The following is a 24,280-nucleotide window of genomic DNA, read 5'->3' as shown; positions in this document are numbered from 1 at the left end:
GCAACGGCTACCGAAGGTCCCGCCCTACCCTGACGGAATCAGGACCTTGAGGCCGGGATTTCCGGAAGTGGGGTCTGAGGAGGTTTGTGCGCAGGCCCAGGACAGAGGAGCACTGCTGCGGGAGCGGGTGGAGTCTTTTCTCTTCCAGTCAGCAGCCAGGGGCTGTTTGTTAATCCTCCTGTTGGGATGAGGCCGTGTGCCCGACGGCGGGCACACCAAGACCTCCCCACAACCCGTCTCCACCCACGGAGCTTCCTGTACGCGGCTGTATTGGGACTTTCACCCGAGTCCACGGATGCCCAGCTTCCTTCTCTGCTCCTCCCACGTGGGGCCTTTTCCGCCCCGCCCCAGGACTGACCACGTGTTTGCCTGGTGTGTTCACTTGGGGAGTACCTGTTGCTTTGACCCATACAATGTAAAAGTCTTACAGGCGCGAGCAACACAGAGATCTTTTTTGTCTTTTATTACCATCACCAAGAGCAGGTTCCAGTCAGTCAGCGGTGCATCCACTTACACGACAATCCTTCCCCCGCTTTTTTCAGTCTACAAAGTGCCCTGGCTGTCTTGTAGTTATTTAATTAACCCGCCAGGAGGGCTGGGATTGTACTGTAGTATTTGACCACCCGATGACACTAACCTCAGGACACCAAACCAATAGGCTCCATCAGAGAATCCTAAGGGTTTTCCTTTCCCTGGCATTAGTTGTACCCAGTGCCTCAATGAATTGTGCTCTGGTCTTTCCTGTGCCAGCAAACACCCCTTTGCTCAAGCTCTAAAGAGGTATAACCTGAAATATGCTTGATAATTACCAAAAGTGGACATCTCATTCGTTTGTGTTTTCTATCCTTGTTCCAACACTTGCAAGCTTACCTGCTCATTCATTGCCCCACCTCCTCCATACATAGGATTTACCAATTTATTTTTTTTCTTAATGGCCCTCTGACCAAAAAAAAAGTGGTAACACAGCAGATGAAAAACCGCAAAAAGCTTTCAAAGGGCAAGCTGCACGGGTTATGTGGAGCCTAGATCCAGTCTCCCTTTCCTCCCACCTCTTCCCTCCTATCTCCCAGTAGAAAGAGGTCAGAACAAAGGATTTTTGCCACCTATGCAACCTGCCAAGATTTCTTTACCAGACCCTCTTGAGGATCAAGGGTACGCTAGAGCTGGCTCTTTTATTGCACCATAACTGTAGGTCAAAGCACAACTAATATTATTCAGTACAAATTTCAGTCTGTACTGCTGCAAGGGACTCCTGGGATATAATATTGTATACATGACCCAGTGGGGTTACCGTATCAAATGCTTTTCTTTATAGGTTGGCATGCTATCTGGACTTCATTCAAAGAGACCCTATAGCCTCGAGTGCCTAAGAAGTTAAGGGCTTCTGCAGCAGCAGCCAAAAACGTTTCCCAGGTAGGGCTATGAATAAGAATATCATGCACATATTGAATTAAGCTACTGTCTGCTAGTTTCAGGTCCCTTAAATCCCTTCCCAAAGCCTGGCCAAATAAATGAGGACTATCTTGAAACCCTTGGGGCAAGACTGTCCATGTTAGCGGACATGGACTTGATTCCCCAGAAAATGTCCATTCAAAGGCAAAAATAAATTGTGAATCTGTGTGAAGAAGTATACATAAAAAGGCATCTTTGAGATCCAGGGTGGAAAATCATTGGGTATCCTCAGGGATCTGAATGAGTATAGTATATGGATTGGGGACTATGGGGTATATTGGAATAACAGTTTCATTAACAGCTCTCAGATCTTGAACCGTTCAGTATTCTCCTTTAGGCTTTTTTACTGGAAGGATAGGGATGTTACAGGGGGATTGACAAGGGACAAGGAGTTTATATTTAAGGAACTTACCAATTAATGGTTGCAGTCCTTCTCAGGCCTTGGGCTTAATCAGATATTGGTTGGTTTTTGTTGTCTTTCCTTCTGGAAGAGGACCAAAATGACATCACTATGATAAAGTCAAGTTTCAATGTGTCTGACTGTTGCTGATCAGACCAATATGAGCTCAAAATGCTCTACCACAGATAGGGCACAGATGGTCCATGTGAACATTTGGGGTGGATACTCTGAATTTGCACATTCCTATGTTTCCTTTGAGCTGTTTCAATTCTGCTTTCCTCATAGAGCAAAACAGCTTTTTTGATGTGGGCACACCGTGCTGAGTGGCCCTGTGGCAGTGCCTCCCATGTCACACAATCAGTTCCAAAGTTCTTGGGAGAGACCTTGAGAGTGTCCTTGTATCACTTCTGACCACCATGTGATCACCTGCCCCATGTGAGTTCTCCATAAAATAGTCTTTTTGACAATGTCACCAGCCCATCAGAGATGCACTCTCTGAAACATAGTTTGAATGCATGGCAGTTTAGCTCAAGCAAGGACTTCAGTGTCTGGTACCTTATCTTGCCAGGTGATCTTCAGAATCCTCTTAAGACAGTTCAAATGGAAGAAATTCAGTTTCCTGGCATGGCACTGGTAGACTGTCCATGTTTCACAGATATACAACAATGAGGTCAACACAATGGCTCTGTAGACCTTCAATTTGGTAGTCAGTTTATTACCTCTCCTCTCCCATCCTTTTCTTCAGAAGCTCCCAAACACTGAGCTAGCTCTGGCAAAGCATGCATCAAACTTATTATCAATGTGTATATCCCTGGAAAGTACACTACCAAGGTAAGTGAACTTATCCACAACATTCAAAACTTCTTTTGTTGTAACTGATGGTTCCATGTATGGAAGGTGTGATGGTGGCTGATGGAGCACCTGTGTTTTCTTGGTGTTGATTATTAGGCCAAAATTAGCACAGGCAGCAGAGAATTGATCTATACTTTGTTTCATCTCAGCTTCAGAGGCTGCATTGAGTGCAAAATCATCTGCAAACAGAAAATCATTCACCAACAATCCCTCTACTTTAGTCTCGGCTTGTAGCCTTTTCAAATTGAAGAATTTACCATCAGTATGGTAGCTGACTTTGATGCTATGTTCATCCTCGTTGAAAGCATTTGACAACATGGCTGAAAACATCATGCTAAAAACATGGGAGCAAGCACACAGCCCTGTTTCATTCCATTGGTGACTGGGAAGGCACGAGAGCATTGTCCATAATCCAGAACCTGGGCAAGCATGCTGTCATGAAAATGACATACAATACTGATGAAATTCTCTGGGCAACCAAATTTTGACATAAGTTTTCATAAGCCCTCATGACTAACAATATCAAAGGCCTTGGGGTGTAGGGTGTGTTCAGGAAGGATCAGTCCCTATGGGGTGATGGGCACTGCCAAGCCCCAGGCTCTCCTGTCATTCCAAGTCTTGAGAAGAATAGAGGACAAGACACTGGGAGGCAGCTTCACGACTCTTTCAACTTTGGGGATGATCATTCCTCCTGGTCACATATTGGGCATGGTCCTGGAGGCATTGGTCCTGGGGGCTTCCTCCAGAGGGGCACCCTAGAGGGGCACTCTTTGGACAAGTGACCTTCCTTGTGTCATCAAAAGCAGGTTTCTGCACTGCCCGAGCTGCCAAGAGCACCCTCAGGTCTTTTCCTGGTCATGGCAGTAGCCAAGAATTGAGCATGTTCTCTGTCTTGAGCCCTTTCCCTGTGTTCTCTTTCCTCTGCTTTGACTAACTCTGTATTGCTGAAAACTCCAAAAGCCATCTTCAGCAATTGGTTCTGAGGTGTTTGGGATCCCATTGTCAATTTCTGCAGTTTCCTCCTAATATTCAGGGCCAGCTGATTGATAAAATACATACTAAGGACTGCTTCCCATTCTATAGAGTCATGATCTAAATTTATATAGTTCTTAATAGCTTCTACCAGTTGGTCTTGGAGGTCAGGGTTTCTCTTTTCTCCTTGAGTAATTTCCTTAATTTTTTGAAAATTTATTTGCTTCTGAAATGAAGTTCTTAGGTCTTCTAACAGGCAAATTAACATATGGTTCCCTATTCTCACTCTTCTGATAATCCCACCCCAGGTCAGTAGTGGGAACAGCAGTTGTTCCTGGGGGGTATTTTGTAGGGTCCTTGCTAGCCAAACAATCCCCAAAGTTTTGGGCTTATTCCCATATTCTCCTCTTCTTCTCAGTAGTACAACAGCTGGAGAAGAGGATATGCAAATCCCCCCAAGAAAGCTCAGATTGTAGGAACATGTCCCTAAAATCCTTAGTAAACTTCGTGGGATCTTCTGAGTATCACCTCAGTTTCTCTTTAACCTGAATGAGATCTGAAATGCAGAATGGAACATGCATGCTAATCATCCCACTAGGTGAAGCAGGCACTTCCTTCTGAGGAAAAACCCTGAAGGTCCTGTGGGGGTGGGGGCTTGGGGAGTGAAATAGAAAGTCCCCCTTCTTGTGAGTGAAGGGCTGGGGAGTGCTGGCTGAACTGGATTATACTGCAAATCTGGGGATCTGGCTCCCTAGGGTAAAGATCAGCTGACATCTGAGGAGGGGGAGAGGTCAGAGGTGGAGATGCTATTGCTGTGGGGGTGGGGCCCAAGGTCAGAACCTGAGTAGGAATCTCCTGGGGGGAGGGAGGGGTCAGGAGGAGATGCAGAGTAAAAGACATGGAAGGTGAAGGAGGCAGGAAACAAGGGGAGCTGGGCTAGAGGAAAAGGGAAGGAAAAGAGGAGGTGGCTGCCAGGCCTAGAGGCCTGAGGGCTACCCAAGTCTTCCCTTACCTCACCTCCCGAGGTCTTCGGTTGGCCAAACCGGATGCTCGTATGAGAGAAAGGACGTTCCAGAGTCGAACAAGGGTTGAGCTTTATTTCAGGGTCTAGTTACAAGTGCAGGGGAATTCTTCCTTAGGAGGGAGCGAAGAATCTCCCAAGGAGGCAAAGATCTTACAATAAGAGATTGGAAGTAGAAGTATAAGTGGGGAGAGAGGGGAAGGGGAGAGAGGAGAGAGGAAAAGCGGAGCCTAGTGTCTTCACACGTGGCCCCTCCGCCCAAGAGAACTTTCAGGCTTTCCTGATCCTACTTAAGCTCTCCAGCCGCATAGTTTGCATCTGAATACCGTGCTGTTAGATAACAATAGTGTGCCCAGATCCGGGACAATCTCGAGGGCGGGGAGAGCTCTCTCCCATCACGTTTCTCACGGGAAGAGGCGGAAATACACGAGATAGCTCGGTTCACCTCGATTCCCAGTCGTTTCCTGGGGGGGCCTCGTGAGAACTCTAAGATTTAGAAGTTCCCACCTTTACCCGCCCGAGACTGTCCACATGGAATTGAGCTTCCATCCCCAGCAGGTGGCCAAGAAGGGGAGGGCATGGGAAACTAGTGAGTTGGGGGAGGTTGGGGCACAGCAGGAAGGGTTGGGGGAGGTTGGGGCACAGCAGGAAGGGTTGGGGGAGGTAGGGGCATGGTAGGAGGGGCTGGAGGAGGTTGGCATGGGGATAAGAATTAGGGGAATGGTGGGAATGGAAGCAGAGAAGGAGGGAGGGCCAAAGCCCTGGGGGCCATAAAAAAAGGGTCATTGAAAACGTCCAGTTGACCCCCATTGCCATTTGTGATGTGGCTCTAGCTGTTAGCATCTTACAATGTTTTCTAAGAATGGGGTTCTGAGAGAGCTGGACGAAGACCATTTTCCTTCTCAGTGACGGTATAACTCTAACTGTAAGAGACTATTGTAGAGTCCCCAAAATGGGCCATGCTTCATGGTCCTCCAGGTGATAGAGGCCAAATGGTGTTCCAAAAGAACACTAGTTTTTTTTTTTAAGTTCTTTAGGGAAATTCATTTTTTTTTCCAATTTTGTAAAAGAAAACTCAAAGGTGATTTTTTGAGAATTGAAAGGACTGATCTATTACAGGTGTGGGGCTAGAAATCCCTCCCTCCATAAAAGAGGATCTGGGATCAAGCCTTGGGAAGCAACCAAAAAGAAAAAAGTACCTGAAGTTTTCCCAATTCACTAGAGCCTGAGAGAATTGAGAAGCATGCCTCTGAATAGGATGTCCATCCTTGTCCTCTATGCTTGGAAGGTGTGCCCAGGTCCATGGCCTCAGATATAAGCACTGCACTGAGAACTTGAGAGTGTCAGGCTAAGTGCAAGACACTCTCAAGTCCAAAAAGCACCTCCAAGGTGCTTGGAGAGCAAGAAGGGGATAGGGAGAGGGAGAGACTTACATACCTCCCAGTCTTGGCTGAAGAAGAACTTGAGATAGCAGTCTTCCTGGTCAAGGAACCAAAATGTTGAATTTTAGGGGTGCTAGGACCCTGAAATAGCAACATGCCAGTTCCTGTCCAAATGAATTCGAGCCAAGCCTTCTTTTAGCCAAAGAAAAACAAAGTTTTTTTAAAGATCTGTCATATTAGGTATATGTTAAGGAATCTGAGCATTTGTATTGCTAATGTAAGCAGGGTAGATAGAATCTGAGCACTTTCATGGAAACAAGGTGGATCTTATATACAGAAAGACTGAAGGAGGAATCCAGGGGTGGGAAAGGAGTCTGGGTTGACTGGAGGAACGGGGGTTTCCTAGGGAGGGTCTTGATGGCAGTAGTCAGTAGCCTGGGGTGACGAGGTCAAATACAGGGAAGATCTTTATGGAATGACCAGTATCCTGGGGTGACTAGAGGTCAAATCTAGAGAGGATTTTGATGGAATGACCAGTACCCTGTGGTGACTATAGATCTAGGAAAAATCTTGATGGGCGTGGCCAGTAGCCTGGAGAATGGGATTAAGGGTGGGAAGTAGTTTATGGCCTCAAGGGAATGCCAGATCCAGTGGGGAAACCCAAGGAGATTTCAAGGTGGGGTTTTCCAGGGCCCTTTAGACGAATGATACCCAATCTCTTTTGGGGTAAGGGGCAAAAGTCTTGGCTTCAGTCTATACCCTGTCAATATGAGTGAATTTTTTTCTGGTATTTGTTAGAGATGCACTTGACACATAAAAGGGTATCAAGGAAAAATATTAAAATAGAGTTCAGAGGAGGGAGGGTCCTCTATGTTCATTCCCTTGAATGTCCAGTAAGTCTACAGGAAGACTATACTTGTTCAGATCAATGGAAGATTCTTATATTGTTCAGAATTTCGGACCTCCTGTGACACCGTCCATTGCCACATGACTTCATGTTCTCCTCTCTGATAGGCTTTCCCTCAAAGAGCTCGTCAAGCCTACATACGAATTTCTGACCTCTAACCTGACTATGCTAGGTCACAACCCTGATCACCCAAAACTGTGGAAACAAAACTTCCTTGTTTCCCACATACTGAAAAAAATTCACTTATTGACAGGGTATGGGCCAAACCCCATGGATCCGACTACTGCAAGATTTTTTAAAGTTCAAAGACTAATTGAGGATACTGTTGCTCACTATTGCTCATTCACTTGCTTGCTCCTTTCCAGAACCATGGCTTCTGTGGTGGCTATCTCCAATGGGGTGATCAAGGTGTTCAATGACATGAAGGTTCGCAAGTCCTAGACACCTGAGGAGGTGAAGAAGCACAAGAAAGCCTTGTTGTTCTGCCTGAGCAAGGATAAGAAGAACATCATGCTGGAGGAGAGCAAGGAGATCCTTGTGGGTAACCCCTATACCACTTTTGTCAGGATGCTGTCGGACAAGGACTACCACTATGGTCTCTATGATGAGAGACAATATGATGGTCTCTACAAGACCAAGGAGAGCAAGAAGGAGGACCTGGTGTTCATCTTCTGGGCCCCTAAATGTGCCCAGAGTCCTCCCCTTTTTCATCTTTCTTTTGTGTATTCTCTTTCCCTGTTAGATTGTAAACTCTTTGAAGTCAGGGTCTGTTTTATTATTTGTATCCTTGGTACTTAGCACAGTGCTTGGCACAAAGTAGGTGCTTAATATGTTTATTGACTGACTGAAAAGTAAGAGATTCCCTGAAAATAAAAAAAGACAAAATGAATATCAGTGACTTATAAAAGAGCAAGAAATATTAGCACAAAATGAAAAGACTAGAGGAAAATATATCTGTTATAAAAAGTAAATCTCCTGCAAAACAGTTCAAGAAGAGATTTGTTAGCAAAGGAATTAAACCAAGAAGGGGTATCTACTGAGAACCACCAAAGAAGATGAATGCCTAAGACTGAATATGAGTATAAGCCCCCATTTCTGATACCACAATTGAATTAAATCAAAGAAACTTCACCAAGTATTTAGCAGACCAACAATACTAGTTATAAAACATCTATATCTTCTTCACAGTTTCTACAAGGTACTTCTGTTACATGTCATCACAACTTTCCTAGCAGCAACCTCCCCAGTCGTTGCTATGTAAGGATTTTGCATCAACTTAAGCATATGATGGTCTCTGAATGAGTTCCTTGTTTTACTAGCTTTTTGGAATTAGGGACTATAATAACCCATTGCTTACCAATATGGTTCCATCCATTGTGTCCTGATTGATGTGATTGTACTGAAACAACTTCTTGTTGATAACAGGGCAGTTCCCTTTCATTCACAATTAGCTTGAGACCTAAAAAAGGAAAAGACTTCCAGTGACCTTCAGAGCATAGAGCTTGGGCTGTCTAAAGTCTAGGGGTATCTCCAACTCTGTGGGTTTGTGAGAAAAGAAAAAGAAATCTTATTAGAAGCCTTTCACCAGTCACCACCATAAGTAGCCAGAACGGTTTACAGTAATTGGAACTGTTTAGTTAACTGAGGCCTGCACAACATATAGCCCATGGGCCACATGCCCAGAAAAAATGTAGTGTTGCCACTGTGCATTCTCCTGTTTGTCAAGTGACCCATAGCAACCAAACACTCTCAGTCTGTCTCTATCTAACCTATCTGCAGCCCAAAGAAGTTTACAAGTGCTGAACCTGAGTGCTGAGGAGCTGCTAAAACAGGCCTGGACAACATATGGCCTGTGGCCCACTTGTGGCCCACCAAAAGACTTCAGGTGGGCTATGAAAAAATGTAGGGTTGCCATTGTACACTCTTCTGTCTGTCATGTGACCTGCAGCAAACAACCATCATCAGTTTGTCTCTAGTCTAACTTATCTGCAGCCTGAAAAAGTTTAACCTATTTTAATTTTGGCTCCTACCTATTGCCAAGTTGTGCAGGTCTGTGCTAAAACAATACGAATGACAAGAACTAGACAGGATTAAGTTTGGGGTGTATATTAAGTGTCATGCTCAATTCTTAAACGCTGTTTGTGTTTTCATTCCTTCAAATCTCTGTTCCCTTTCTTCTCTTTAATAAGTTCTACCCTAGCACTTAAAATGCCTCAGCTTAATCTGTTCCATTACTATCTTACTTCTTTGTAATTATCAGAATTTCTTCTGATAAAAATAATAGCTACCATTTTGCAAAATGTTTTATAAATATCTCATTTCATTCTCACAACAATCCTGGGAGGAAGGAACTATTACCTCCATTTTACAGATGAGGAAAATAAGATGCTACTTACTCAACTTTCTTAAGTTAGTATGTGTTAAAGGTAGGATATGAACCCAAATCTATGTGGTATCAAGGTGAGCTCTCTATCCAGTACTTCATGGTGCCCCTATTACATGTGAGTCAATTTCCTATATACCTTGGATATTGACTCTTTATCAAAGAATTTGGCACAAAGATTTTCCCCAGTTAAATATTTCTAACTATAATTTTTTTTAAAAAGAATTTTGAATGTCATAAGAAAAATTGTCCATTTTATCTCATCTGATTCTATACATCTCTTGTTTTGTCAAAAATTCTTTCCCTTTCCATAGCTGTCAGTCACTAATTCAAGTAACATTTATTAAGTAACATTGTGCCAGACACTGTTTAAGTGTTGGGAATAGAAAGGCAAAAAAATGGACTCTACTTTCAAGGTGTTATCAGTCTAATGGGGATGACAACATGCAAACAACTATTTTATATTTACATATATATGTATATACATACATATGTAATTATGATTAGTCTGAGGGAAGGCATAAGGATATCTTTTGTATTGGAAAAGGCTTCTTTCAGAAGATGGGCCTTAAATTCAAACTTGAAAGAAACCAGGGAAGCCAGGGAGACATGAAGAGGGAAAGCATGAGGAACAGCCCATTGAAAACACATGGAAATTGGGAAATAGAGTCTTGCATGTGAGAAACAGCACGGAGGCTAATGTCACTGGATCACATTATGAGAAGGAGAGTATAGTGTAAAGAAGACTAGGATAGGAAGGTTTCATAACAATAGTCCTTCATAGGACTTTAAAAGCCAGAGAATTTTATATTTGATCTAGAAGTAATAGGGTTATTGAATAGAAGGATAAGGTCAAATTTAATTGGTCTTAGGAAGAACAGTTTGATAGTATGGAGGATAGATTGGAATGGAGAGATAAGGCAAAGAGACCAAGTAGTAGGCCATGGTAATAGTCCAGGAAAAAAAGTGACAAGGCTCATTACTCAAGTGGTTGTAGCATTAGAGGAGAGAATGGCAAGTATATGAAAGATATTACTAAGGTAAGACTTCACTACTTATTAGTTATGGGGGTGAGAAAGAGTAAAGTGTCCAAGATGACATCTATGTTGAGAGCCCGAGTGACTGGAACAATGGTACCTTTAACTGCAATAGGTTAGGAAGAGGAAATTTGGGGGGGGGGGGGGGATGAGTTATATCTCAGATATGTCGAATGTAAAATATTTACTGGATATCCAGTGTGACCTATCTAATTGGCAGTTAGAGATATGACATTAGAGATCAGGAGAAGGATTAGGGCTAGACAAGTAGATCGGAGAGTCATCTGCATAGAGAAAATTATTGAAACCATGGAAGCTGATGAGACCTCCAAGAGAGATAAGAGAAGGACCAAAACAGAGCTTTGGGAGACCCCTAGCTTTAGCAGGTATGACCTAGATGGAGATCCAGCAAAAGAGACTGAGAAGGTGTGGTCAGTTAGAAAGAGAACCAGGAAATAGTAGTGTCATGAAAATTTAGAGGTAAGGGAGCATTAAAGAGAAGATGGTAATGGGCAATGTCAAAAACTGCAGAAAGGTCAAGAAGAATGAGAAATATCCACTAGATATGGCAATTAAGAGATCATCGATTATTTTGAAGAGAGCAGTTTTGCTTAAATAATAATTGGAAGCCAGACCATAGAGAATTAAGAAAGTGAGAAGAAAGGAAGTGCAGAAACCTATATGTTGGTGGTCTTCTCAAGGAATTTAGCCACAAAAGGGTAGAGAAATATGAGACAGTGGAAGTTGGGGATGGATGAATAAAGTGAGGGGTTTTTGAGGATGAAAGAACTTTGGACATGCATGTAGGGAGGAAAACAGCCAGTAGACAGGGAAAGATTGAAGATGACAGAGTGAAAATGATGGGGCAATTTGCTGGAGAAAAATGGGATGGAATAGGATCACTTGTGCATGTAGAAGAGTTTGCCTTAGCAAAAAAGGATTATCTCATTACAAAAAATAGAGAAGAAAGAAGAGATAGTGGCAGAAAGCATTTGGGGAATGTTAGCTTTTTCAATAAAATAGGAAGCAAAGTTGTCAGCTGAGATTGGAGTAAGGAGGGTGATAGGAGGCTTAAAGAAGGAAGAAAAGATTTAGGAGGTCTGCTTTGCTGAGTAGGAAAGTAAATTAATTAGGGAAGCATAAAAGGATGTACCTCTAGGAGTATCCAGTTGGAATTATGAAACAAATTTCTAGTGGAACTAGTCTGAAGGATTCAGTAATTTTCTCTAGCTTCATTCAGCAGCAAGTATGTAGAAACAAAGATTGTGGATGCTACCATTTATTGATATAGAAATATCTGCTCTGTTAAACAGCTAAACCTGCTTATTTAGAACTAGAAATAAACCAACTGTGTCATCCATTTAAACGGAAAACTAAACAGTAGTAATCATTCTGAGACCCCTATCCTGTACATGGGGATTGGGAGTTGGTGATCAAGGAACCCTGAACCTGTGGCACAAGGACTTCACTTGGCATAAGAGGACCATTAAAGGTTACCTGATCCTTCTGTGAGTGTGTATTATAAACCACAAGGGAAGACTTATACCAATGACAAACCATAAGTCCAGAAGATTGAGGACTAATTTTTCCATTCACCTGCTGCTACAGGGGTAATGAACTTAAACATGGAGATGAACACAGCCTGTCATGGTCGGTGTGAGAAGATGTTTTTCTGGCTTGGGCATGTTTATGATGTAGGTTTCATTTTTAGTTTGACAGGGTTTGTGGGATTTTTTGGTCTTGTATTGTTATTGTTCAATGAGTGTGCTGGAGGAAAGCACAGATTAAACGCATGGACAAAAATACAAAAATGTGTTCCTTTATCAAAAGAAATACATTTCTTCGCTGAAAATCTAATTTTATATATTCATGGAAATAAATAGGATTTTTTAAATTGGAAATCAGAAATAAACCAATTAGTTCATTCATTCAAATAAAAGAATAAAAAAAGGGATGTAGTGGTTGTCTTCTATGGACTCATCCTGCCAATTGGTGTTGAAAGTTAAGAGATCATGAACCACTCTGCCTATGGCACACGCACTCCTCTTGGCATAAGAGAACCAAACAAAGAGGGTAACTGATCCTCCTGGTGTTTTTGGAGCTGCCGGGTTTTTTTTAATTAATTTTTTCATCAATAAAAACCTATTTTCTTTCTGTCCCCGCCCCCCCCCCCATTGAGAATGAAAGAAAAACACCTCTCTTACAAACACATAATAGTCAAAACAATTTTTTTGCCTTGGCCATGTCCAAAGTAAAAAATACATACATATATACATTGGATACACATGTATATATGTACATATCTCATTCTATACCTTTGGGTCTTTCAGGAGGTGAATAACAGGTGTCATCATTTAGTGCTCTGAAATTGTGGTGTCATTACAGTCATGACACTGATCAGAGTTCCGGAGTATTTCAAAGTTAGAGTATTGTCATTTTTATGAACTCATCTCCTGGTTCTTTTCACTTTACTCTGCATTAGTTCATACAAGTCTTCTCTGAAATTAGTTGCTTCATCATTTCTTATAGCACAATAGTGTTCTATCACATTTATATAAGAAATTATTTAGCTGTTCTCTAGTTGATGGGTACCCGTCTCAGAGACCTATTTTTGACACCTCAAAAAAGGTTATATAAGTATTACATCTTTATTAAGTGTATAGCCTTAGAGTTTTACTTAGAACTAATCTCTTCCTTAATCTGCTTCTCTTCTATTTCCCCCTTCTCCCCTTCCCTCATATTTCCATTAGGTGAAATGTATTAGTTTACACTGTGGGGTGTTTGTGTGTTTGTGTGTGTGTAAATTTTCCCTTCCTTTAGTCAGTTTATGTGAGAGTGATGTTCATTTTTCAGTCCCTACTCCACTCCTGCATCTTTATTTGTATAGATTTCTACTGATGTACCCCACTTATGTGAGATAATTTTCCCTAACCTTTCTTTCCCTTCTCTGTAATGTATTTCCCTTCTCTTCTCTTTTCATTCTTTTAAGATCATCAAGAAGAGGGGAATAAGCATTTATATAGTGCTTACAAAGTGCTAGTTACTGAGCTAAATACTTTACAAATATTATCTCATTTTATCCTCACAACTCTGGGGAGGAGGTGCTATTATTAACACTTGGAAAACTGAAGGGGACCAAGGGTAAGTTACTCGCCCAGGGTCACACAACCTAGTAAGTGCACTTAGATTTGAACTCATTTCTTCCTGACTCCAAGTCCAGCGTTCTAACTCTGAAATCAAACCATAACAGAACTATTTACTGACTTTTCCAATAATTATACTCCTATGACACCCTAATGATACAATTCAGAGGAAACATATATATCATCTCCCCATATTAGAATGCAAACTGTTCAATAGTCCTTAGCCCCTCATGATATTTTGTTTGTGTTTACCTTTTTACGTTTCTCATGATTTCTGTGATGAAAATACAAAGTTTTCATGCAGGTCTGGTGTTTTCATCAGGAATGCTTGGAAGTCCTTTATTTCATTAAAGATTAATTTTTTTCACTCATATAATTATATTTACTTTTCCTGGATAAATTATTCTTGACCATAAAAGTCTATATCCTTTGCTTTCTGAAATATCACATTTCAAGCTCTGTTTCTTCATAGTGCTGGCTGTTCATTCCTATGTGTTTTTGTCTCTAGCTCCTTTGTATTTTAGTTCTTTCTTATTGATTACATGGTTTTTTTTTTCTTTGACCAGGAAGCTCTGATTTTAGCTATTATTCTCCTGAGAATTTTCATATTTAAGGAGGTGACTGGTGGATTTTTCTATTTATACTTCCTTCCAGTTCTAAGATATCTGGACAATTTTACAATTTCTTGAAATATTATGTCAAAGATCATTTTGGGGGACATAACTTTCAGGTGACCAAGTGATTCGTACATTAACTCTCCTTGACCTATTTTCCAGGTCAATTTTTTACTATGAGATAACATATTTCACTGCATAATCATCACTACCACATAATTATTACATCCTGGTTTGATTTTTTCAGTCCTCAAACTGGTCTATAACCTTTCATCGAGTAATCGTCACATGGTGTAATTCTGCTGGTCAAATCACTTAAAAGGTAAACGGAGAAGTAATGCATTCACAAGTGACAAATGGGTATGCATTTATCTCTCGCAAACTGTAAGCCCAGAGCCTAGAATTCTCAGCACACATGCATTTGTCAATATTCAATTTTAACATATATTCATGAGTATTCCATGTATCTTAATCTGCACCAAATACGGTTTAGTAATAAATTATTTTTTTTTATTGTTAAGTAATACCAAAATGATTTTTTAAAGCTTCACATAATGGTTGGACCCTGCTTTTTTACAAAAAAAAAAAATTAGGCAGTGAAATACAGTAACTTATATTGTATTCTATTTTCAGACTTTTTTTGTTTTAATATTTCTTAGAACCACTGGTTTCTATTTGTTTCATTCTAATTTTCAAGGAATTACTTTCTTGGATAAAGTTTTATACCTCTTGTTCTGAGCTATTAATCATCTTTCCAATTCTTCCACAGCTCTCATTTCTTTTTCAATTTTTCCTGTAACATTCTTTCACTTATAAGAAAAAAAACATTTTAAACTCTTGCTTCATCTCTTCCAGGAATTTTTGAATTGTGCCCAAACTGTATTTTCAGATGCTTCGGAGTCATTTTCTTCTTCTGGGTTTATGTCTTGTATATCTCCTTCACTTCAGCTGAATTTTGTGACGGGATTCTTTTTGTGGTTGTTGTTTGTTGATTTTTCCAGCCTAATTTCTGACTTCAGGCTTGATGTTAAGGTCATGCTCTGCACACTTCTGGAGGAAGGATATGTGCTGGTCCCATTGCTGTGTTCTTGAAGTATTGAGTGTTACATTATTCCAGACTCTCAGGGACATCTCAGGTTGGGAATCAGTAAGCTTTCATTGCTCCCATAGTGATTTGATCCAGGACACAGTTTGATCCCTATCCCTCTGGTCTGAGTTCTGCAAGTTTCTGACCTTGGTTTGGGTTTACCATTATCCTGGTTTTTCTCCTTTCTATCTGACAGTTCCTTTGTGCATCTTCTGCCAGAAGTTTCTGATAAGGGTGAGAACCCCCTAAAGCTCTGTCTTGGCCCCTTTATTCTTCTCCCTCTATGCTATTTCATTTGGTAATCTCATCAGCTCCCTTGGTTTCAATTATCATCTATGGTGATAATTCTTTTTTAAAAAAAAAAAATAATTTATTTTTAGTTTACTACACTCACTTCCATAAGATTTTGAGTTTTAAACTTTCTCCTCTTTCCTCTCCTCCCCCTCCCCAAGATGGCCTGCAATCATATTAAACATTTTCACATTAGTCATGATGTAAAGAAAAATTAGAACTAATGGGAGGAGCCATGCAAAAGAAGAAACAAAACAAAAGGAGAGCAAATAGTATGCTTCCATCTGATGCTGATGATTCTTAAATCTACTTATCCAACCCTAACCTCCCTTTAACTTTCTGACTCACATCTCCCATGGCTTATTAGACACTGAAAACTGGATGTCCCATAGATATGTTAAACTCAACATATCACAAATTGGATGCATCTTTCTTCCTAAATGCTTCTAAACTCCCCTATTACTGTCATGGGCACTACCATCCTCTCAGTCACCCAGGTTTGTAAGCTAGATGTCATCCTTGATTCCTCACTCTTTTCCTCATATGCAAACTGTTTCCAGGGCCCATCCATTTTGCCTTCATAACATGTCATATATAACCCCTTCTCTACTCTGACCCTACTCCTTGTACGAGCCCTCACCACTTCATGCCTGAACTATTAGATCAACCTGCTATTTGGTTTTCCCACCTGAAATCTCTTCCTACTCTAATTCATTACTTAGCTGTCAAATTAATTTTCCTAAAATACATGTCTGATCATGTCAACCCTGCCTCATTCAATAAACTCTGGTGGCTCCCAGAGCAAATATAAAATCTGCTTTACAACTGCTTACCCTCTACCTTTCTAGTCTTCTTACACCTTACTCCTTCCCTGATGTCATGGTCCTCTTTGAGAAGGAAGAACAAACAACAATATGTTATGAATCCCAGGACAATGGCATTCCTCATACAAAACAACCTATCTCCAGACTCTGGACATTTTCATTGGCTGTTCCCCATGCCTCGAATACTGTCCTTCCTCATTTCCACCTCCTTGATTCTCTTGATTACTTCTGGTTCCAGGTATATTGCTATCTTCTACAAGAAGCCATTTCTGAACTCCTTTTATCTTAATTCCTTCCCTCTACTGATGATCTCCTGTATCCAGTTTTTACAGTTTTTTTTCATGTTGTATTCTCCTATTAGGCTGTGAGTTCCTTGAGAGCAAGAAGCTGTCTTTTGTCTTTCTTTTTGTTTTCAGCACTTAGGACAGTGTCTGGTATATGTCAAGTGTTTAATAAATGCTTATTGACTGAATGATGATTAGGTATAAACCACAAGGGGGTCATTGATGAGAAGAAAGTCTCCATATACACCCATATATTTACAGAAGCATTTTTTATACTAAAGAATTGGAAACAAAGAAGGCATCCATTAGTTAGGGAATATTACTATGCTATAGGATGATGAATACAATGAATAGAGATATATAGGAAGTTTTATAAATGATGCAGAGTGAAGGAGAGCCACAATAACTAGGATGACATAAATAGAAATCCACAAAACTGTCAAAACTGAATGTTGTGAAATTGCAAACAAATGATGTCAACAAAGACATATGATGCTTTGAGTCTCCACTTCTGAAGAGGTGAGATGTCCACGTGTATGTTATGTTGCACATATCTTCATATTTTTCAAAGTTTTGATCAGTTTTGCTAAGTTTTTTTCTTAAAAATATGTTATATGGGATGGCTTCGTACCACAGGAGTAAGGGGAAGAATGCTAGAAATTTTTTGTGATGTAAAAAGATTTAAACTTTTGCATTCTTCTCTTTCACCCTCATCAAGAGGCTTCTTAATTCTTCACTTTCTACCTTTAATCATTTTCTATTTTTTAATTCAATTTTATTTTATTTTTAGGTCCACATTCTCTTCCTCCAACCTTTTGCTCTACCATTCCCCCCACACCATTGAGAAGCAAGAAAAAAGAACACACATTACATAGTCAAATAAAACAAATTCCAACATTGGCCATGTTCCCCCCAAAATATATCTCTTAATCTGCATTCTGAACCCATCACCTCTCTCTCAAGTGGGTAGTATGCTTCATCTTGAGTCCTCTAGAATTGTGGTTAGTCAGAGTCTTTCAAACTTGTTTATCTTTATGATACTGTAAAAATTGTTGTTTCTACTCCCTTCACTTTGTATCAGTTCGTTTATATCTTCCCAAGTCATTATGTTCTCATACTAGAACTTGTTTAACCATTTCCCAATTAACACCCCTCAATTTCCCATTATTTGCTACCACAAAAAGAGCTGTTAAAATATTTTTGTACATATGGGTCCTCTTCCTCTTTCTTAAATCTCTTTGGAGTATAGACCTAGTAGCAGTATTGTGAGGTTAATAGCTTTTGGGGCATAATTCCAAATTGCTTTCCAGAATGGTTGGACCAGTTCACAGTTCCATTAGCAGTGCATTAGTGTACCTGTTTTCCTATAGCCCCTCCAGTATTTGTCATTTTTTTTTGTCAAGTCTGCCAACCTGATGGGTATAAAGTGGTAACTCAAAGTTGTTTAAGTTACATTTCTCACTTTGTGATTTAGAACATTTTTCATATAGCTATCTGATAGTTTGAATTCCTTCCTCTGAAACCTAATTCATATTCTTTGACCATTTATCATTTGGCTCATTCTTATAAGTTTAAATCAGTTTCCCCATGTATTTTAGAAATGAGGCCTTAATCAGAGAAACTTGCTGCAAAGATTTCCTCTCTTTCCTGCTTTTCTTCTAATTCTAGCTGAATTGGTTTTGCTTGTGAACAAACTTTTAAATTTTGTGTAATTAAAATTGTCCATTGTATCTCCTGCTAACCTTACTATCGCTTGTTTGAATAATGAATTCTCATGAATTCTTCCCATATTCACAGGTCTGACAGGTAAGTTCTTCTATCCACCTCTAATTTGTTTATTAGGTCACCCATTATGTTTAAATCATATACCTACTTGGAACTTGTCTTGCCATATGGTATGAGATAACTGGTTTTTACCTAGTTTCTTCGAGATTATTTTCCAGTTTTCCCAGCAGTTTTGATCAAAGAGTGAATTCCTGCTTCAACCACTTATAATGTTGGTATTCCAAGGTTCTCTCCTGGACCCTCTTTGCTTATCCTTATATATTATTTCACTTGATCATCTCATCAGCTACTATAGATTCTATTATCTTACCTATGCTGATGATTTCAAGTTATCACATATCCCTGCCTTTTGAACTTCCTTTTCACTATCCCCTTCATGCTTGTTTCGCTTCAGATTAATACCTTTGTGAACCTGTCCTCCTTCTTGTATTTCCCCTTTCCCTGTTCTTGTTCATATCTGTATCCCTCTTGAGCTAATACATTTTTATACCAAATTCTATGTATGTATTCTATTCTCTTTTAACCAAATTACATGAAGCTCAAGTGATGTCACTCTTCCCATGTTTGCTTAAAGTCCTACTTGCACGATCTAATTACATCAACACCTTCTATCATCTTTTTTCCCATGTTTCCTTAATGTATTCTCGCCCTTCCTTTTTTATGTCTTCAAAACATAAGAAAGCTATTTGTGGGTCATCTGTCTCAATTGCCTACCATCTCAGACCCCTTTTGACACACGGATTCTAAAAGATATCTTTTAATATTCCCTCCTCTCCATTAGAATATAAACTGTTCCTCCTTATAAAGTCCCTCCTGATTGTTTATTTGTATGTACTTTTTTGTTTTTTTAACTTTCTTATTTTCAACTTGTTTTTTTTATCAGCAATATTTGGAAATCTTTTATTTCATCTCAAGATTCATTTTTTTCTCTTATAAGGTTATGACCAATTTTACCAGTAAGTTATTCTTGAATGTAAACCTTTGTCTTCTGCCTTTTGGAGTCTCTTATTCCATGTTCTCTTCTCTTTTAAAGTGATGGCTAAGTCTTATGTAATCCTTATTATGGTACCTTGATACCTAAATTTTTTGTGACAGATTGAAGTAATTTTTCTTTTGTCTCAAAGTTCTGGATTTGTCAATGACTTCCCTGGGAGTTTGCATTTTGGACTGACTGGTATTTACTGTACCTGGCAATTTTATTCAATGATTTCTCGAAATATGATATCTAGGTTCTCCTTTTTGGTCATGGATTTCAAGGTCTGTGGTTTTCTTTCATCTGTTTTCTAAGTCTGTTGTTTCTCTTTCTTTTTACTTTAAGAATTCTTGTTTTCTCCTGCAGACATTAATTTCCACTCGGTCCATTCTGATTTTCAGGGAGTTTGTTAGAAGATAAGATTTTATACCTTTTCTGTTGTTATTGATCATTGTTTCATCAATTCACTTCTCACTACTCTTATTTCTATTGTATCTTTTTAAGCTCTAGCATCATTTTTTTTGAATAATTCTAATTATTGCATGCTAACTTTTTTTTTTCTTTGAAGTTTTCATTATAAGTGCTCTTAAGTTAGTCTCCTCTTCTGGGATTATGCCTTACTCATATTTAGCATCATAACAGTTTTTTTTGCAGTTATTTTTGTTGCTGAGGTTTCAGGATTTTGAGATCTATGTTTTTCATGCTCTGGAGGGTCAAATCAAGTTTAAGAGCTTTCCTTTACCATGGCCTGTCCCTTCACAATGAATACCTAAATTCTCCTCTCCTGAAAACAGCCTTAGTTGAAGTCCTTTCCTTTGGATGAGAAAAGAGTGAAAGGACAGAATTTCTCTTTAATCCTTTAAAATCTGAGGATCCCTTCAGTGGGAGAGACTTAGATGAGGCTTTTTCCTTGAGAAGGAGGAAAGGTGTTAAGATTCTTTTATTCCAGTCTTTTTAAATCAGAAATTAGCCTGAGCAGTCTTTCATTCCTTCAAACTTTTCCTTAGTGTGTAAGGAGTTCTTTTTTGTTTGAATCCTTAGCACCATAGTCTACTACAGTTTTACTTTAATCCCTCAGAGGATTTCTTCATGCTGAAGCAGTGTTGAAGATTTTTTTTCTTAAATCAACTCTCAGCCTAAGCTAAGGCTTTTTTTTCCCTTCACAGACATGGTTTCCCCACTTAATGGGTACTTAAAAAAAGCTTTAGTGGAAAAATATCTCAGTTTCAAATTTCAATGGATTCAGCATAGCATGAAAAAAAAGCAATAGTGGTACTATACTACTCTAACTACTCAACAAAAGAACTAGAGTTTAAAGGGGAAAATTAAGGGGAATAATGAATTGAACAACACTGTTTCAGTAAAAGAGAGAGAGAGAAAAAGAGGAAATCACGAGAATGGGCAATACTCAAAAAATTCCTATCCTGAATAGTGAGGAAAAAGGCTGAATATTCAGAAAACTGATAAAATGATACTCATGTCTATGTGAAGTTTGAGAAAAGAAAGTTTCATTTTTTAATTGCATAAAGATATAAAGATTTTCTACACTAGAAAGCAAAAGCTCAGTAATTAAAAAAATAATAGATTGGGGAAAGAGATTTGCAGAAAAAAATTGATAAAGTCCTAAAAGTCAGATTTACTAAAGAAGAGCTATGGCATTAAGAATAACATCACATACTTCCCAATAGAACATGTATCAAAGAATATGAGAAGGCAGTTATTAAAGAAGAAAACAGCCAGAGATAGGCAAATCAAGACAGTCCTAAAATATCACCTTACTTTCATTAGAACACCAAAAATATGTCCAATTATTGTAAAATTCAAATATGGAAAGGCTGTGGAGAAATAGATCCTTTATTAAATCACTGGTGAGATTGTAGACTTTCACACATTTAGGGAATAATATGGGAATATATGAGTCACAACACTGACCATACATTTTAATTCAACATCTCCATTATAAGGGCATCATTCCAAAACTAATAAAAAGATGGGGGGGAGGGGAAAGTCCCTTTCTATATCACATTATTGAGACCTCCTTAGGATATATTAATGTAATATATTATATCATCAATAGTGAGAAATATGAAAAATCTTGTACAAAATGATACAAAGCCAAGAGCAGCAAAATAAGAATTATGCAGGCACTGAATGCAGCCCCATCTATATAGATATATATGTAGGTATACAAATATATCTATATATATCATATAATGTTTACGTATGAAAGATATATCAACTCTAATAGACAGCAAGGTCCTTCAGATGCTCTTGTTTTTATCATGTCAAGTCTCAGAACAATCCAGTGGCTTCTAAATGAGATACATAATCCCACAGGACTTTGGTCTATTTATCCAAATGGAAAAAACTAAATGGACAAAGAATATTTCCCAGGCTGTGACATAAAATTAGATAGACAACCACCACTGGTTAGTTGCAAATGGACAGTCAGTGAGGTATCAAACTGGAATGTAAAGTTAAAGATAGGACAACTTCAGAAATGCCTGAAAGGGGATAACAACAAAAACATTATTTAATTTATGTTGTTAATTTGTATGATTTTTCATTTTTATAAACACAGGATTTATATTTATAATACTGATATTAAGATTTTATGCTTGTTTTAAATTTTGATCAGTGTTAATGGTTAACTTTATAATTTTTAAATGGTAAAAATAAAATCAGGGCTCAATGGATAGTAGGCAATAATCCATCTACAGGACTTCTCACACAGAATTACAGCACTGGAAGGGAGCTCAGTGGTCATCTAGTCCAGCTCATAGTTAAACAAAAATACCCTACAGAAGATAAGTAACAAGTCATCACCCACATGAATTGTTCTTTCTTGACTTTTCTGTATCATTTAAAACTATATACAACCCTCTCCTAGACACTCTTTTCTCTGGGTTATATTGACACCGTTATTGCTTGGTTCCCTTCCTGCTTGACTACTCTCTTAGCCTTCTTTGATCAAGTTTTACCCATGACATGTCCACAGTTGATGGGTTCATTCCAAGGTTTTTCTCTGGACGCTCTTCTCTCTGATGTAATACTGACAGTGAGCAAAAAAGAAGCATTGGCCATTGTACAGATGATACCTCTGAAAGTCACTTTAAAAAAAATCATATTTCATGCAAGGAAATGTGGCCTAGCTGTACTAGATCTAAAACTGTATTATAAAGAAGCAATCATCAAAACTACTTGGTACTGGCCTAAGAAATGGAATGGATCAGTGGGATAGGTTAGGTACACAAGACACAGTAGTCAATGAATTACAGTAACCTACTGTTTGATAAACCCAAAGACTCTAGCTTCTGGGATAAGAACTCACTATCTGACAAAAACTGCTGGGAAAATTGGAAAACAGTATGGCAGAAACTAGGCCTAGGCCAATATCTTACACCATATACCAAAATAGGTACATTATTTAGACATAAAGGGTGATACTATAAGCAAATTGGAAGAGCAAGGAATAGTTTACCTGTCAGATCTATGGAAATGATAAGAATTTATGACCAAACAAGAGATAGAAAAAATTATGAAATACAAAGTGGATAATTTTGATTACATTAAATTAAAAAGGTTTTACACAAAACTAATGCAACCAACATTAGAAGGGAAGCAGAAAGCTGAGAAACAATTTTTGCAGTCAGTGTCTCTGATAAAGGCCTCATTTCTAAAATGTATAGAGATGTGAGTTGAATTTATAAGACTACAAGTCATTCCCCAATCAATAAATGGCCAAAGGATATGAACAGGCAGTTTCAGATGAGGAAATTAAAGCTATCTATAGTCATATGAAAAAATGTTCTAAATCACTACTGATTAGAAATGTAAATTAAAACATTAAAAAATGTGAGGTACCACATCACACCTATCAGACTGGGTAACATGACAGAGCAAGAAAGTGATAAATGTTGGAGAAGATGTGGGAAAATTGGAACACTAATGCATCGTTGGTGAAGTTGAGAACTGATCTAAGCAATGTGGAGAGAGCAATTTGGAATTATGCCCAAAGGGATATAAAACTGTGCATACCCTGTGACCCAGCAGTAATTAGGTATGTATCCCAAAGAGGTCATAAAAATGGGAAAAGGATCCACATTTACAAAAATACTTATAGTAGTTCTTTTTTGTGGTGGCAAAGAATTGGAAACTGAGGGGATGTCCTTCAATTAGGGAATGGTTGAACAAGTTGTGATAAATGGAATGTTACCATTCCATAAGAAATGATGAAGATGAATTGATGGTGAATGAAGTGAGCAGAACCAGAACATTGTACGTGATAACAGTAACATCATGCATTGATCAACTTTGATAGACTTAGCTTTTCTCAGCAATGCAGTGATCTAAGACATTTCCAAGACTCATGATGGAAAATGCTATCCACATCCACAGTTCTTTATTTATGGAGTCTGAATGCAGACTGAAGCATACTATTTTCTTATTTGGTTTGTTTTTTCTTTCTCATGGTTTTTTCCTCTGGTTCTGATTCTTCTTTACAACATGAACAATATGGAAATGTTTAATATGATTGTACATGTTTAGCCTATATCAGATTGCATGCCATCTTGGGAGGTGGGAGGAGGAGGGAAAATTTTAGAACTCAAAATCTTATAAAAGTAAATGTTGGAAACGAAAGCTAAATAATTTTTTTTTAATCACATTTCAGGATCAACTGCAATAAGGTAATTAAGAGGTCACTGCCACCTTATATTCAGTCTGTCCTAGTACCAGTGCTGATATTTGTCCTGTACCACCATGTCCCTCTCTTCCATGAGCCACCATTTATGACACCCTCTTCTCTAGGAGGCACATTGGAGAAATACCAAAATTTTGTCTCTTTAGAAACCTTTACTGACATCTACTAAGG

The 24,280-nt window shown here is 38.9% G+C and overlaps 1 long non-coding RNA gene across 1 annotated transcript; it reads left to right on the top strand.

The window, feature by feature from the left end:
* The first annotated feature begins 78 nt into the window (after positions 1-78).
* On the top strand, positions 79-9,286 carry LOC140521169 (uncharacterized). Its single transcript, XR_011972817.1, has 3 exons — positions 79-372; positions 1,316-1,413; positions 7,352-9,286. It is a non-coding gene; the product is annotated as an uncharacterized lncRNA (long non-coding RNA).
* Positions 9,287-24,280: the final 14,994 nt, after the last annotated feature.

The sequence above is a fragment of the Notamacropus eugenii genome, chromosome 1 (assembly GCF_028372415.1).
Source record: "Notamacropus eugenii isolate mMacEug1 chromosome 1, mMacEug1.pri_v2, whole genome shotgun sequence".
Lineage (NCBI taxonomy): Eukaryota > Metazoa > Chordata > Mammalia > Diprotodontia > Macropodidae > Notamacropus > Notamacropus eugenii.
Note: the sequence above shows the minus strand (reverse complement) of the source record. Positions and strands in the feature narration are given on the sequence as shown.